The following is a 10,572-nucleotide window of genomic DNA, read 5'->3' as shown; positions in this document are numbered from 1 at the left end:
CCCACCCCTCCAGGTGGTCACAAAGCACCGAGCTGATCTCCCTGTGCTATGTGGCTGCTTCCCACTAGCTATCTATTTTACATTTGGTAGTGAATATATGTCCATAACACTCTCTAACTTCGTCCCAGCTTACCCTTCCCCCCCTCCATGTCCTCAAGTCCATTCTCTACATTTGCGTCTTTATTCCTGTCCTGCCCCTAGGTTCTTCAGAACCATTTTGTTTTTCCTTTGGATTCCATACATATGTGTTAGCATACAGTATTTGTTTTTCTCTTTCTGACTTACTTCACTCTGTATGACAGACTCTAGGTCCATCCACCTCACTACAATAACTCAATTTTGTTTCTTTTTATGGCTGAGTAATATACCATTGTATATATGTGCCACATCTTCTTTATCCATTCATCCGATGATGGACACTTAGGTTGCTTCCATGACCTGGCTATTGTAAATAAGGCTGCAGTGAACATTGTGGTACATGTCTCTTTTTGAATTATGGCTTTCTCAGGGTATATGCCAAGTATGGGATTGCTGGGTCGTATAGTAGTTCTATCTTTAGTTTTTTAAGGAACCTCCATACTGTTCTCCATAGAGGCTGTATCAATTTACATTCCGACCAAGAGTGCAAGAGGGTTCCCTTTTCTCCACCCCCTCTCCAGCATTTATTTTTTGTAGATTTTTTGATGATGGCCATTCTGACTGGTGTGAGGTGATACCTCATTGTAGTTTTGATTTGCATTTCTCTAATGATTAGTGATGTTGAGCATCCTTTCATGTGTTTGTTTGCAATCTGTATATCTTCTTTGGAGAAATGTCTTTTTAGGTCTTCCGCCCATTTTTGGATTGGGTTGTTCATTTTTTTGAAATTGAGCTGCATGAGCTGCTTGAATATTTTGGAGATCAATCCTTTGTCAGTTGCTTCGTTTGCTGCAAATACTTTCTCCCATTCTGATGGTTGTCTTTTGGTCTTGTTTATGGTTTCCTTTGCTGTGCAAAAGCTTTTAAGTTTCATTAGGTCCCATTTGTTTATTTTTGTTTTTATTTCCATTTCTCTAGGAGGGGGGTCAAAAAGGATTTGCTGTGAATTATGTCATGGAGTGTTCTGCCTATGTTTTCCTCTAAGAGATTTATAGTGTCTGGCTTTACATTTAGGTCTTTAATCCATTTTGAGTTTATTTTTGTGTATGGTGTTAGGGAGTGTTCTAATTTTATTTTTTACATGTAGCTGTCCAGTTTTCCCAGCACCACTTATTGAAAAGGCTGCCTTGATTACTATAGTTTTGTAGTATATTCTGAAGTCAGGGAGTCTGATTCCTCCAGCTCCGTTTTTCTTTCTCAAGATTGTTTTGGCTATTCGGAGTCTTCTGTGTTTCCATACAAACTGTGAAATTTTTTGTTCTAGTACTGTGAAAAATGCCATTGTTAGTTTGATAGGGATTGCATTGAATCTGTAGATTGCTTTGGGTAGTATAGTCATTTTCACAATGTTGATTCTTCCAATCCAAGAACATGGTATAGCTCTCCATCTGTTTGTATCATCATTAATTTCTTTCAACTGTGTCTTATAGTTTTCTGCATACAGGTCTTTTGTCTCCTTAATTAGGTTTATTCCTAGGTATTTGATTCTTTTTGTTGCAATGGTAAATGGGAGTGTTTCCTTAATTTCTCTTTCAGATTTTTCATCATTTGTGTATAGGAATGGAAGAGATTTCTGTGCATTTATTTTGTATCCTGCTACTTTACCAAATTCATTGATTAGCTCTAGTAGTTTTCAGGTAGCATTTTTAGGATTCTCAATGTATAGTATCATTTCATCAGCAAACAGTGACAGCTTTACCTCTTCGTTTCTGACTTAGATTCCTTTTATTTCTTTTTCTTCTCTGATTGCTGTGGCTAAAACTTCCAAAACTATGTTGAATAATAGTGGTAAGAGTGGGCAACCTTGTCTTGTTCCTGATCTTAGTGGAAATGTTTTCAGTTTTTTACCATTGAGAATGATGTTGGTTGTGGGTTTGTCGTATATGGCCTTTATTATGTTGAGGAAAGTCCCCTCTATGCCTACTTTCTGGAGGGTTTTTATCATAAAGGGTTGTTGAATTTTGTCAAAAGCTTTTTCTGCATCTATTGAGATGATTATATGGTTTTTCTCCTTCAATTTGTTAATAAGGTATATCACATTGATTGATTTGCATATATTGAAGAATCCTTGCATTCCTGGGATAAACCCCATTTGATCATGGTGTATGCTCCTTTTAATGTGCTGTTGGATTCTGTTTGCTAGTATTTTGTTGAGGATTTTTGCATTATGTTCATCAGTGATATTGGCCTGTAGTTTCCTTTCTTTGTGACATCTTTGTCTGGTTTTGGTATCAGGATGATGGTGGCCTCATAGAATGAGTTTGGGAGTGTTCCTCCCTCTGCTATATTTTGGAAGAGTTTGAGAAGGATAGGTGTTAGCTCTTCTCTAAATGTTTGATAGAATTTGCCTGTGAAGACATCTGGTCCTGGGCTTTTGTTTGTTGGAAGATTTAAAATCACAATCTCAATTTCAGTGCTTGTGATTGGTCTGTTTATATTTTCTATTTCTTCCTGGTTCAGTCTCGGCAGGTTGTGCTTTTCTAAGAATTTGTCCATTTCTTCCAGGTTGTCCATTTTATTGGCATCTAGTTGCTTGCAGTAATCCCTCATGATTCTTTGTATTTCTGCAGTCTCAGTTGTTACCTCTCCTTTTTCATTTCTACTTCTATTGATTTGAGTCTTCTCCCTTTTTTTCTTGATGAGTCTGGCTAATGGTTTATCAATTTTGTTTATCTTCTCAAAGAACCAGCTTTTAGTTTTATTGATCTTTGTTATTGTTTTCTTTGTTTCTATTTCATTTATTTCTGCTCTGAGCTTTATGATTTCTTTCCTTCTAGTAACTTCGGATTTTGTTTCTTCTTCTTTCTCTAGTTCCTTTAGGTGTAAGGCTAGATTGTTTATTTGAGATTTTTCTTGTTTCTTGAGGTATTGCTGTAAACGTCCCTCTTAGAACTGCTTTTGCTGCATCCCATAGGTTTTGGGTCGCTGTGTTTTCATTGTCATTTGTTTCTAGGTATTTTTTTATTTCCTCTTTGATTTCTTCAGTGATCTCTTGGTTATTAAGTAGTATATTGTTTAGCCTCCATGTGTTTGTATTTTTTACAGATTTTTTCCTGTAATTGATATGTAGTCTCATAGTGTTGTGGTTGGAAAAGATACTTGATACAATTTCAATATTCTTTAATTTACCAAGGCCTGATTTGTGACCCAAGATATGGTCTATCCTGAAGAATGTTCTATGAGCACTTGAGAAGAAAGTGTATTCCGTTGTTTTTGGATGGAATGTCCTATAAATATCAATTAAGTCCATCTTGTTTAATGTATCATTTAAAGCTTGTGTTTCCTTATTTATTTTCATTTTGGATGATCTGTCCATTGGTAAAAGTGGGGTGTTAAAGTTCCCTACTATTATTGTGCTACTGTCAATTTCCCCTTTTATGGCTGTTAGCATTTGCCTTATGTATTCAGGTGCTCCTATGTTGGGAGCATAAATATTTACAATTGTCATATCTTCTTTTTGGATTGATCCCTTGATCATTATGTAGTGTCCTCCTTTGTCCCTTGCAATAGTCTTTAAAGTCTATTTTGTCAGAGTATTGCTACTCCAGCTTTCTTTTGATTTCCCTTTGCATGGAATAACTTTTTCCATCCCCTCACTTTCTCTCTGTATGTGTCCCTAGGTCTGAAGTGGGTCTCTTGTAGACAGCGTATATATGGGCCTTGTTTTTGTATCCATTCAGCCAGGCTATGTCTTTTGGTGGAGCATTTAATGCATTTACATTTAAAGTAATTATCGATATGTATGTTCCTATTACCATTTTCTTAATTGTTTTGGGTTTGTTTTTGTAGGTCTATTCCTTCTCTTGTGTTTCCTGCCTTGAGAAGTTCCTTTAGCATTTGTGTAAAACTGGTTTGGTGGTGTTGAATTCTCTTAGCTTTCGCTTGTCTGTAAAGGTTTTAATTTCTCCGTCGAATCTGAATGAGATCCTTGCAGGGTAGAGTAATCTTGGTTGTAGGTTTTTCCCTTTCATCACTTTAAATATGTCCTGCCACTCCCTTCTGGCTTGCAGAGTTTCTGCTGAAAGATCAGCTGTTAACCTTATGGGGATTCCCTTGTATGTTATTTGTTGTTTTTCTTTTGCTGCTTTTAATATTTTTTCTTTGTATGTAATTTTTGTTTCTTTGATTAATATGTGGCTTGGCATGTTTCTCCTTGGATTTATCCTGTATGGGACTCTCTGCACTTCCTGGACTTGATTGACTATTTCCTTTCCCATATTAGGGAAGTTTTCAACTATAATCTCTTCAAATATTTTCTCAGTCCCTTTCATTCTCTCTTCTTCTTCTGGGACCCCTATAATTCGAATATTGGTGTGGTTAATGTTGTCCCAGAGGTCTCTAAGACTGTCCTCCATTCTTTTCATTCTTTTTTGTTTATTCTGCTCTGTGGTAGTTACTTCCACTATTTTATCTTCCAGGTCACTTATCCATTTTTCTGCCTCAGTTATTCTGCTATTGATTCCTTCTAGAGAATTTTAAATTTCATTTATTGTGTTGTTCATTATTGTGTGTTTGCTCTTTAGTTCTTCTAGGTCCTTGTTAAATGTCTCATATTTTCTCCATTCTCTTTCCAAGATTTTGGATCATCTGTACTATCATTACTCTGAATTCTTTTTCAGGTAGACTGCCTATTTCCTCTTCATTTGTTTGTTCTGGTGGGCTTTTACCTTGCTCCTTCATCTACTGTGTGTTTCTCTGTCTTCTCATTTTGCTTAACTTACTGTGTTTGGGGTCTCCTTTTCGCAGGCTGCAGGTTCGTAGTTCCCGTTGTTTTTGGTTTCTGCCCCCAAAGGCTAAGGTTGGTTCAGTAGGTTGTGTAGGCTTCCTGGTAGAGGGGACTGGTGCCTGTGTTCTGGTGGATGAGGCTGGATCCTGTCTTTCTTGTGGGCAGGACCGCATCCGGTTGTGTGTTTTGGTGTGTCTGTGACCTTATTATGATTTTAGGCAGCCTCTCTGCTAATGGGTGGGGTTGTGTTCCTGTCTTGCTAGTTGTTTGGCATAGGGTGCCAAGCATTGTAGCTTGCTGGTCATTGAGTGGAGCTGGGTCTTAGTGTTGAGACTGAGATCCCTGGGAAAGCTTTTGCTGTTTGATGTTACATGGAGCTGGGAGGTCTCTGGTGGACCAATGTCCTGAACTTGGCTCTCCCACCTGAGGTACAGGCCTAACACCCGGCCGGAGCATCAAGACCCTGTCAGCCACATGGCTCAGAAGAAAAGGGAGAAAAAAAGAGAGAAAGAAAGAAAAAAATAAGATAATACAATAAAGTTATTAAAATAAAAAATAAAAATATTATTAAAAATTAAAACAAATTAAAAGTAATAAAAAAAGAAAAAATAGGAAGAAAGAACAGAGCAACCAAACCAAAAAACAAATCCACCAATAATAACAGGTGCTAAAAACTATAGTAAAAAAAAGAAAAGAAAAGAAAAGAAATCGGTCAGACAGAACCCTAGGACAAATGGTAAAATGAAAGCTATGCAGACAAAATCACACAAAGAAGCATATCCATATACACTCACAAAAAGAGAAAAAGGAAAAAAAATATATCTATTTATATATATAAATAAAGGAAGAGAGCAACCAAATCAATAAACAAATCTACCAATGATAATAAACGCTAAATACTAAACTATGATAAACATAAAACCAGGAACAAATTAGATGCAGAAGGCAAACCCCAAGTCTACAGTTGCTCCCAAAGTCCACAGCCTCAATTTTGGGATGATTCATTGTCTATTCAGTTATTCCACAGATGCAGGGTACATCAGGTTGCTTATGGAGATTTAATCTGCTGCTCCTAACGCTGCTGGGAGAAATTTGTCTTTTTGTTCATTGTTTGCACAGCTCCTGGAGTTCAGCTTTGGATTTGGACCCGCCTCTGCGTGTAGGTCGCCTGAGGGCGTCTGTTCTTCGCTCAGACAGGACGGGGTTAAAGGAGCAGCTGATTCGGGGGCTCTGGCTCACTCAGGCTGGGGGGAGGGAGCGGTACGGATGCGGGACGAGCCTGCGGCGGCAGAGGTCGGCGTGACGTTGCACCAGCCCGAGGCGCACCGTGTGTTCTCCTGGGGAAGTTGTCCCTGGATCACGGGAGCCTGGCTGTGGTGAGCTGCACCGGCTCCCGGGAGGGGAGGTGTGGATAGTGACCTGTGCTTGCACACAGGCTTCTTGGCGGCTGCAGCAGCCTTAGCGTCTCATGCCCATCTCTGGGGTCCGCGCTGGTAGCCGCGGCTCGCGCCCATCTCTGGAGCTCGTTTAGGCAGTGCTCTGAATCCCCTCTCCTCGTGCCCCCCGAAACAATGGTCTCTTGCCTCTTAGGCAGTTCCAGAGTTTTTCCCAGACTCCCTCCTGGCTAGCTGTGGCACACTAGCCCCCTTCAGGCTGTGTTCATGTAGCCAGCCCCAGTCCTCTCCCTGGGATCCGACCTCCAAAGCCCGAGCCTCAGCTCCCAGCCCCCACCCGCCCTGGCAGGTGAGCAGACAAGCGTCTCGGGCTGGTGAGTGCTGGTCGGCACTGATCCTCTGTGCGGGAATCTCTCCGCTTTGCCCTCTGCACCCCTGTTGCTGTGCTCTCCTCCGTGGCTCCGAAGCTTCCCCCCCACCCACTCTCCCCTGTCTCTGCCCACGAAGGGGCTCCCTAGTGTGTGGAAACTTTTCCCCCTTCACAGCTCCCTCCCAGAGGTGCAGGTCCCATCCCTATTCTTTTGTCTCTGTTTTTTCTTTTTTGTTTTGCCCTACCCAGGTACGTGGGGGAGTTTCTTGCCTTTTGGGAAGTCTGAGTTCTTCTGCCAGCGTTCAGTAGGTGTTCTGTAGGAGTTGTTCCCCATGTAGATGTATTTCTGATGTATTTGTGGGGAGGAAGGTGATCTCCACGTCGTACTCCTCCGCCATCTTGAAGGTCTCCTCCTGGCCTTTAAAATAATATAATTTTAGAAAGAAGTTTAGTTAACTGCTATTTCATTTATACTGACTGATAAAGTTTTGAATGTAGTCTAGCCACTGTTTTATTATTCAGGTAATTATCTACACAGTGTTTCACCAACCTTGAAGCTAATTCAAATGTGAGAGATTTTAACACATTTCTTAATTGGGAAAAACTAACAGGTTTAATGGGCATAAGAAGAATTCTTACTTTCTTCTTTTTGTCAGGCACTTGAAAACGGTAGTACAGAATAAGTAAAACTGTGAGTCTTGAATCTCATTTCTTCTGGCCAAAGAAACCTAGTCAGGGAACACTTTATACTAAAAAAACTAGTTTCCTTCTTTAAAAGATGATATTTTTAATTTCAAAATCTTCTTTTGAGATAGTCTTTTGTATTTAGTTTTGATTTACATAGGACACATATAGAATACACACACACAATTCTCTATGTACTCCTCATCTCTATATGCTTTGCATCTTTTCAATAGGTTTAAGGCATTTATAAAATAGAGCACTGTGATATACCATATATTTGAGGCAGTGAGAAAGATGAGGCAAAGGATGGACGATGAAATGGAGCCATGAATGAGGACAGGACAGGAAAAACACACGAGGAAGTCCTCATACTTCTTAAGAAGAGAGGGCCCCAATTTGGTCCTGAATTTTTCCAGCAGTCTGCACAGAGGGAAATTTGATCAGGTACATGAGTCACTGGGTCCATAAAATGAGAGCAGAACAACTGCTCTGGCAGAAAGCTGTGTTCAGTCTCTGAAGTTGCTCACTTTGGTTGAATATTCTCATCTCAAGTTGGGCAAGAGCCTGGACTAAGTGATTATTTGGAAGGAACCAAAAAAGTTATCTTTCCTCTAAAAAGCACAGTCCATCAGACTCTGTGACTGTGTAAGTAGAAATCCAGAGGGGTTGAGATTTAACAGCCCTATCTAATTACAGTTTTAAAAATTATTTCTCAAAGATGATAAAATTACCTTTTCGATTATATGAGAGGAGAATTTAAAAACTGGTAATAAACAATAGGTGTAGGAAAAAGAGGAATTAAAAAATAAAGACACTCTCAATGCGGAGAGCTAAAAATTCAGAAATTCAGGCTATACTATATCTGAAATAAGTCATAAATTATTTAATATTCCTAACATCTTAAGCAATTTGAGGAGGTTGGGAATGGGGTGATCTCTGAGATCACCCTTCTGCCTTCAAATGTCAGGATGACTCCAGGTCAGTCATATCTCGTTTCTTGCAAGATGAGATGGTATCAAAATTGGTGGTTGCAAGAGGGAAGACAGGAGCTTTTGGCCATCTGATCACACTGATTCTAACCACAGAGGCAGAATTAGGCCTCCACCTGTAAAATGTCCCTTTGGTAAAAGGCTTTTTCATGGGTTAAGGGCCGGCACAGTAAATGTAACCACCAGATGGCAGGAGTGCTCTCCGGATAAATACAACAGCCACACGCCCTTCTGTCTTCCAACCACAAACTCTCCACTAGGTGACAGCAACATGAATATAATTGGAATAGCCATTAATGGGTTATAGATATTTTTTAAAAAATAATTCTTTTAAATCTGAGAGCAGCACTTTAAAAAGTATCCACAGCTGGAATTTTTTTTTCTGTAGAAAATTACGATTCTAGTTGCTTTTAGACCTCCCACACACTAACCTAATATACAAAAGCAAAGCAAAACAAAACAAAAAGCCCCCCAGATTTTTTTGGGGGGCGGTGCACGTTCTAAAGAACCTGGGAAAGATTACTATTTGAAACCATTATTATTTAAGAGTTTATAGCTCCCAGTCTTAATTTTAAAAAATTTAAAAGAAGTGATTAAAATGGTCACTTCTTTGAAGATAATTATAGTTGTAATTTAATGACCACCTACTATGTGCCAGGGGTTGTATTTAAATGCTTTTAAAGCATTAGTTCATTGACTCTGAATTGGAGCTTTTTCAGAAAGCCCATATTTGAACTTAAGCCTATTTAGGGCCGTCATCTCTGTATTTTCCATGATCTTATTATGCCTTTTCTGCTTGAGCCATTTTCAAAACCCATACTGAAGGAGAAATTGGAACTGCCCTCATGGTATGATTTTTAGTGCACACATGGATGTACTCTCTCTACTTATGACTTTCCCTCTCATGTAGATGTACAACATTAACCTGATGAGGGACAATAACATATTTTGATTCTTCAGTTATACTGAAGGCTGAAAATGAAGACTGGTTTGGGAGCAGTAGCAAAGTAATAAACTCATTCGAACTGAAAGACAAATGACTGGATAGTATGGTAGATGAGAGTAGAGGAGGGCCAGAGGGAACAGAGGAACGCTTGACTGGGCAGCAAAGAAGGGTAATGAGATGAAGTGGGCAGCTTCATACTTCTATGCTTACCTCTGCTTCGTGCTTTTAGAGAGCCTTACCTGTACGTGGCCCCGGACAGCCCGACGTAACCTGGTGCAGCACAAATGCTTTCCACGTGGAGCAGAGATCTGAACATGTTTGAATCCCTTAGAGGCAAACATTGGACACTCAAGCTTTGAAAACAGAGTAATAGCAAGTTGTTGTCTACGAGGCATATGCAGTGAGGGGGTGCCTGCCCTCAGGAAGCCCCCAGGACCTTCACTGCTTCTTAATTCAGTTCTAACTGGCACTAGAACCTATCATAAAGAAGAGGAGGAATAAGAAATATGCTTAAGAGAATTTTTGCGCACAACAATTTTACTGTACAGTCACGCTGTATTTTAATGCACTTTATTTCAAGTATTTTTAAGAGAAATAACAACAAAATGATATGGCAACCCCAAAAGGGCAAAACCTGACTAATGGGAAGAGGAGAATGTCCCTTTTTTTTTTTTTCTGCCTGAGATAGTCTGGGGGCAGGGAGGAGTCTTGAAAGAGGAGAAAGGAGTGGGGATGAGGAACTTAGGGAAGGGTGTCCAAGGAGAAAGGGAAGGGTGGTGACTTACTTCTCCTTCTGTGCCCAGAACCACGTTCCCAGATATCTGCATGCAAAGTAAGGTGACTTCAGGTGCTGACAAACCATGTTAGTGGTAACGACCGCAGTTAACTAGGCAACTACTTACTAGGAGCCAGGCATTACTCTTATCTATGCCTCTTATTTAGTCCTTAGGCAAGCCCTACTGGGGAGGTGATATTATCCTTTCTCAGAGAGAATGACTGGCTCAGGGTCCAAGAGTTTTAGCAAAAGGCACAGTTAGTATTCAAGTTCTGTTCTCTCTCTTAGCATTCCCTCTGATTTTTTAGGGCCAGGGCTGGCGATATACCCTGACTGCCACCAGGGGTCACACTAGCCAATTTGGATCAATCAGTAAGCACAACTGGATCTAAATGTGATTAATTATATAACTATGGCCTGTCCAAGTTTAGGTCTATGAAAATTGCAACATGAAACTGAGGCATTATAAAGGATTACTGGGAAAATAAAAATATGTTTGAATATCCCTACCCCTTTTTTTTCTGGCTTAAACAGGAATAAAGGGAGATAA

Source organism: Balaenoptera musculus, chromosome 3 (assembly GCF_009873245.2).
Source record: "Balaenoptera musculus isolate JJ_BM4_2016_0621 chromosome 3, mBalMus1.pri.v3, whole genome shotgun sequence".
Lineage (NCBI taxonomy): Eukaryota > Metazoa > Chordata > Mammalia > Artiodactyla > Balaenopteridae > Balaenoptera > Balaenoptera musculus.
Note: the sequence above shows the minus strand (reverse complement) of the source record.